The sequence below is a fragment of the Echinops telfairi genome, unplaced genomic scaffold, assembly GCF_000313985.2.
Source record: "Echinops telfairi isolate 266 unplaced genomic scaffold, ASM31398v2 ScPeMD7_8;HRSCAF=38, whole genome shotgun sequence".
In the NCBI taxonomy this organism is placed as follows: Eukaryota; Metazoa; Chordata; class Mammalia; order Afrosoricida; family Tenrecidae; genus Echinops; species Echinops telfairi.
Window position 1 is genome coordinate 7,208,581 of NW_022103905.1, and position 7,426 is coordinate 7,216,006.

At 38.5% G+C, this 7,426-nt stretch overlaps 1 protein-coding gene across 1 annotated transcript in view; it reads right to left on the reverse strand.

Annotated features, from left to right (window-relative positions):
• CEP152 (centrosomal protein 152) overlaps positions 1-7,426 on the reverse strand; it is a 70,974-nt gene that overhangs the window by 44,490 nt on the left and 19,058 nt on the right. The window lies entirely within an intron of this gene.

Here is a 7,426-nt window from a genome sequence, read left to right on the forward strand (position 1 = left end):
CGTCATTTTTATGACTCAATTTTGTAGCAAACCATGCCTGATTATTTCTGAGAAGCCACCATCCATCATGATAACCATGTATACTGACCTGGTACGGTGACACTAGCATTTTGAAACAATATTAACCTTTTTCATACACAAGGGTACCTTTGCGATGCCTATAGATACACAGAAAGAACTTTATCCTTAGGGTGACCCCTCCCAAGTTCAGTCCCACTCTCTCACTACTAGGGGCTCAGCCCCATGATTGTAGACGTGGCTTGCGTTTCATTTTGGGTAAACTGCATGCTGTACATGCATGGCTTTAACGACTCTCTAAGGGAAACATGAACATTAAGAATGATAAAAAAAGAGGACACACTGGCCATCCCAACCAACGACTTCTGTATCTCTTGATTTACTAAAACACAAGACTGGGCAAAGAGCTGAATAACGGTGGTTGGGGAAAAAAAGGCTTTTGTTTTGTTTGTTCTTTTTATCTTCTTTTTTTTTCATGTCTGTCTATACAAGACAGGCAGGATAAACAATCCCGAGGAGAAAACAACGGGACCGACTGTTCCGGGGAATATGGGAGAGGAGAAGGTGGAGGAAAAGGAGGGGGGAGCCAACAAACCCAGGGACAAGGGAACAACAAGAGTTCTAATTTCGGTGGCAAAGAAAGCATTGAATGCCTGGCAGGGTTTGATCAAGTGCAATGGAGCTGAGCGAGTACCAAGAAATGAATGAAGGTCGAACATGATAGTGGGACAGGAGCAAGGTAAAAGTAAATAGAAGAAAGAACTAGGAGGAAAAAGACATTTATAGAGGTATGAACATAGGCATGCACATATGTAAATACATTAATGTATAATGATAGGGGAATAGATCTATGTACGTATATATTTATATGTTAAGTATCAGGTAGCAGATGGACATTGGTCCTGCCTCTACTCAAGTCCTCCTTCAACGAAGAACACTTTGTTCTAATAACCCGGCATTCTGTGATGCTCACCTTCCTGACATGATTACTGAAGACAAAATGGATGCATAGGCAAATGTGGTAAAGAAAGCTGATGATGCCTGGCTATTAGAAGATACAGTGTCTGGGGTCTTAAAGGCTTGAAGATAAACAAGCGACCATCTGGCAGGGAAGCAACAAAGCCCACAATGGAAGAAGCACACCAGCCTGTGTGATCATGAGGTGTTGACAGGATCAGGCATCAGGCATCAGAAGACCCAAAACAAACAATTAGAACGAGGCGAACAAGGGGGATCTTAGTAGTGACCCAAAGCCTATCTGTAGACAATTGGACAAGCCTTCACAGAAGCATCACAAGGAAGTGACGAGTCAACAACGGTGCAGTACAGCACTGACGAAACACACAACATTCCCCTGTTCTTTAATGCTTCCTCCTCCCCACTATTATGATCCCAGTTCTACCTTACAAATCCATCAAAATCAGAACATGTACGCTGGTAGAGATAAGAGCTCTCACACATCGAATCCAGGACACATAAATCCCCACATCCCCCAGAAACAGTAACGGGCGTAGCGATACCATGAGGGTGGGGAGAAGGTGTAGGAAGAAGAGGTATAAAGGGGGAAACCAATCACAATGATTGACATATAACATCCCCCCGGGGTGGGGGCAGGTAATACCAGAAATATGGGTGAAGGGAGACAGCCGAAAGTCTAAGATATGAAGATAATAATTTATCATTTCTCCAGGAGGGTGGGGAAGGAAGGGAATAATAAGGAGCTGAAGTAGAAAGAAAATGCTCTGAAAATGATGATGGCAACCTACGTACAAATGTGCTTGATACAATTGTGCTGTTCTAAGAGCTGTAAAAGCCCCCAATAAAATGATTTATTAAAAAATGAGGAAACCACACTTAATTTCAATCCAATGTTCTTTTCAATACATTTCAAAAAGGGCATGAGAATTTCTGCTTCTTGCCACAATACAGTAACAAGAACCAGATTTATCCTTCTGCCGTCAATTACAAGGAAACCCAGTGAGAGGTAGGAAACAATGATGCTCAGGCATTCACAAAGTCAGCTCAGTGCAGTGATCCTGAGAGCGGGAAACAGCCATCACTCCAGCCGTAGCCCAGGGAGGGAAAGCCCAAACAGAGCCTCCCAATGTCAAGGAGTTGTAGATACAGGGTTTAGATCCGAGGGAAGCCAAAGTGGTTTAAATCTGAGGGAGAAAGCACAGGGCCAGAGAGAGTTGTGCATGGAGGGAGCTCCACAGATCTGGGTGTGCTTCTGAGGAAATTAACCTTGAGGCCAGAAAAAGAAAGGAACGGAGCTGGGAAGATGAATCTGGTCCTTGTTAGTCTACTACGGCATGAAGCACACATTCTCATCCCAGTTTGGAAATGATCAGGTGTCGAGCAGATGCTTAGTCTGGGGCTAATTTGGCCCCATGATAAGGCAAGACTTGATGCCCTCGTTAGTCTGCCTGCCTGAAATAGCTAGATCCCAGTAAAACATATCGAACAATGATTTTTCAACCGCTAGACGACAGAGAGCCCAGTGCAGACAGGCCGAGGGAGCAGAGTGGAGAGTACAGAAATTGCCCTATAAATGCATGGTCAATTGCTGATCAATAAAGATTTCAAGACATTTTGGACATGAAAAGTTTCCCTGCCGAAGGGTATTAGGTCAGCTAGACATCACTGTGGAAAAAAGAGAAGCAACTCTTACTTTATAGCAGAATCAAAAATTAATAGAGGAGCGCAGGCATAAATGTACGAGCCAAAACTGGCCAACTGGAAAAAACCAGGAGAAAACTGTTTGTGGCTTTGGTTTAGACAAAAAGAAATATTAAATAGGGCATAAAACACATAAAAGAGAAAGGAGAAACTCGATCAACTGGAATAAAACCATGAAACTTTTGTTCTTTAAAAGACATAAGAAAATGAAAGGGCAAGCCAGAGACCAGGGAAAAATGATTACAGTGCACAAGTGGGGCCAGGGCTTGTAATGCTGGAGGATGTTAACAACGTTTCCGTTCATGCTAGGAAGCCAAAAAACTCAATTTTTTTTCCTAGAGAAAATTATTAAATACTCGCTTCACTAGTCAATATGTACAAATGACAAATGATCAACATAAGGAATAAGAAGAAAGGAAAAGCATTTCCAAAGATACTTCACATGAATTTTTCAAAACCAAAATAAACCAAGCCCATTGCCACAGAGTCCATTTTGACTCCTGGCAAACCCATGTGCCGGAGTCCAATTGCTCTACTCGTCGTTCTTGGCTGTAATGCTTTTCAAAAGCAGAGTGTGGTAGACGCTTCTTCCAAGGTGAGTCCAGCCAGCCATCCTCAGGCTAGCAGTTCAACACTAACTTTACGAACCAAGAGGCCTTTTAACATCACTAGTCATTAGGGAAAAACAAACTTACAGCCACAATCCACTATCATTACATACATACTGGAATGGCTCTCATTAAAAAGACTGATGAAACCAAGTTTTGACAATGACGTGGACAACTAGATTTCCCACACATTGCGACTGGTCATAGAAAAGAGTATTTATAATATCAGTATCTAAATATAGTACCTCTAATCACCTTGATGACTGAGGGTCTATTTTTTGTTTTTGTTTATACTATAACCAAGCAAGGAGGAGTGATTTGGAACATAAATGGAAAGGGAGAGAAAAAAAAGAATGAAAAAAGTATTACAAACAATGAGAGAAGCAAAAGGTTATAATACAATATGTGGAAATTATACCTACAAACAATAGTCATTTTGAAAAAAATAAAGGAAAAGAACACCCTATTTAAAATGCTTAAGCATTAATTGACCAAAAATGTATAAAACCTAAATGTGGAAGAACTTGAAAAATTTTTTAAACATACAAAAGATAATCAACTGGAAAGACGCCTATTTCTTTAATAAAAAAGTTCAGTATTGTATAAACGTACATTGTTTCTAGGTGAATACATACTTAATGTGAACCTAATCAAAATATTATCAGGCAATTTTTTTCATACAGTAGGACAAATTAATTATAAAGTTTCTTTTGAAGAGTAAGCAAGAATAACCAGTTTAGAATATTCTTCTTTTGAAGAGTAATCAAGAATAACCAGCAAGCATAATTAGGTTAAATTTACTTAACCTAATCTACATAAATAAATGAATAATTTCAAATATAGATAAAACTGAAGTATAAAACAAAATAAAATTTTTAAAAGATAGCACAGAATAATATTTTCATGGTCACAATGTAAGGTAATGTTTCCTAATGGAATATAAAAAGTACTAACTATGAAGACTGAAATATCTTACTAAAGTCAAGAACTTATACTCATCAAGACATATTAAACAAATAAAAATGCAAAATTTCCTGCAAATCAACAAAGCACACACACAAAACAGACAATAAACATGTAAACATATTTTTAAATAAGTTCAATATTAATGACTCAGACAATGTTAATTAAAATCATAATGAGATATCACTACACAAAAAACGGGTTAAAAAAACCTGATAATAGCAAGTGCTGACAAGGAAACAGTACAACTTGAACATTCATACACTGCTAAGGTGGCATAAATTGGAAGAACTACTTTGGAAAGCAGCTTGGTGTTATCCACGAAAGCTTTAAAACATACATACTATAAACAATTCCACTTCTTGGGATATACCCAACAAAAATGCAGACATATAACAATCTAAGAATACATGAACATTAGAATAGAAAATAAACTGTGATACCATCATATAAAAAAGATACACTCACATATATTGATATAGGAAAGTGAGTGAGCTACAGCTACATGCCACCACATGAATCTCACAAGCAAACTCTGAGCGAATAAAGAATTGATAGCTCACAGCAGACTGATGGGGAAAAGACTGAAATGTTTTCCTCTAAGATCAGGTACAAGGTGAATATGTCCAATCTTACCACTTTTAACCCACATTCTTTTGACATTCTATCCAAAGAAAAAGAAATAAAAGGCTTCTCAATTAAAAATAAATAAATAATACCATCTCTACTTGCTGATGGCATAATGTTATATATTAAAAAACCTGAGATTCACTAAAAAAGATCTATTTGAAGCACAAAGTGAATTCAGCAATGTAGCAGGATGTAAGATCAATTTTATTTCTATATACTAGAAATACATAATAAAAAACAAATTAAGAAAACAATCCAGCAAAAAGTAGAAAATTCAACAACATAAAAAAAAAGCAGACATACACTGGAAATTATAAAACATTGGGGGAAGAAGTTAAAGAAGATCTAAATATATGGGAGGACAGCCCATGTTCAGGGATCAGAAGAGTAATTAGTAATGTTGCAATATTCCCCAAATTGATCTACATGGCCAACACAGTCAAAATCTCAATAGTTTATTTGAAGAAATTAATAAGCCAATCCTAAAATTCATAGGGAAGTATAAAAGACCCTAAAATAGCAACACAATAATGAAATAAAAGAATAAAGTCGATTTCAAAGTTAGCTACAAAGAGTAATTAAGACAGAGTAGTACCGTCACGAGGGCAGCCACACAAGATCAATGAGATAGAACTGAAAGTTCAAAAACAAACCTCACAATGAGGTCAACTGATTTTCCTTCTTAAAGCTTAACAATTATATTTTCGCTTATTGTTTTAAACATTTTATTGTGAGTTGGGTAAAAGTTTACAGAGCCAATTCGTTCTCCATTCACTAATTCATACACATCTTGTTTCGTCTCACTGATTTCGAGCCACGTAATGTAACATCTCACTTTCTCCACTAGGAAACATCTCCCTGTTTCCCGTTTCCACTTTTCTTTCGTTCCCAACCCTTCCTGCCTTAATGTTATCTTGGGGAAATGCTTCCCTTTTTCATCTCAAAGGGTTGATTATTCTAGGGAGTAAGCACATTCCTAATATTAGTGTTCATCTTGGTCCATTATTTGGATGAAAATCGAGCTACGGGGCAAGTGGAGTTCTAGGTCTGAAAGGTGACCAAGGACCATCGTCTTGGGGGTTACACCAGCTTCTAGCCAACCAGCAAGCCAGGTCTTTTTCATGGTTTTGAGTTCTGTTCCACATTTCTCTCCTACTCTATCCAGCTGTTAAGTGATTTCAACCAAGGTACCAAGATAATTCAATAGGATAGGCATAGTCTTTTCAGCAAAAGGAATGGGGACAACGGAATAGTCACACACACACACACACACACACACACACGAAAGTGGATCCTTGTAAAACTTAATTCAAAATAGACCATGGACTTAAGTGCAAGATCTAAGACCATAAAATTCTTAGGAGAAAACAGTAATAAATACTTGTGGCCCTGGGTTAAGCCACTGTTTCCTGGATACAGCACCCAAAGAACAAGCAACGTAAGAGGAAAATGAATAAATCGGATTTTGTCAAAATGAAAACTTTTGTGCTTCAAAGGACACCACGATGAGAGTAAGAAGACAACCCACAACATGGCACAAAACACTGGCACGTCATATATCTGACCAAAGATTTTTAGCACGAGCATATAAAGAATTCTTACAACTTGTGCTGATGGAGTTTATGTGTCAACTAGACGGTGGTGCCCAGCTGCTTTGTCAAACATTCCTCTAGAACAGTGGTCGGCAGACTGCGGCTTGCAAGCTGTCTGAGGCTCTTTTGGTACGTGCATGGCACTGAAGTGAAATTGAAAACGATGATAAAGTTATCAGTTTCTTTTAAAGGATATTATTCAGGGAATGGTGATTTCATTTGTGTGTAAAAATAGATTTTCAGCTCTTGAATTTTTAAACTGTTGTGAACACTTCTGTCTCAAAAGTTTGCTGATCCCTGATCTAGAATATGCTGTTATGAAGTAGTTCTATGTGACTAAAGCTGTTGGCCTAAAGGAGTTTGGGGACCTATGGCCTAACATAAAGGCTATCCTACCCCTGGGGTTTGGAGAAGGGGTGGGTGGCACCCTGGAATGATGGCAGGAGGGGCGACAAAAGCAGATAATTAAGAAAACTTTATCCTGGATTATGAGCTACGGTACAAAATTTTTAATTTAAAAGAGATGGGGTGCTGAGTAATTTCCGCCCCCTAAAAACGAGGTGGTAGGCCAAATAAGTTTGAGAACCTATGGTCTAAAATAAAGCCGATTACCCCCCCACCCCCACCCCCATGGTGTAGGTAGGCCTCACTCAATCAGTTCAAGGCCCTAAGAGCAAAAAAGAAATTTTCCTCTGGACAATCTATACACTTTACCAGAACCCCTTCAGTCTTTACTCTTTTTGTTTGTTTGTTTTTCCAAAGCCATTTTATTGGAAGCGTTTATGAATATCACACCGTTCCACAGTTCAGTCACAACAAGGAGCAGTGTGCTCTTCTTGCCACCTCAAGTGGATTTTGTGACAAAAATTGCAGGGATCTTTTCCCAATTGCCTGAGCAACAGATCTGGGGGCACAACACTGATGAAAAAGACTGAC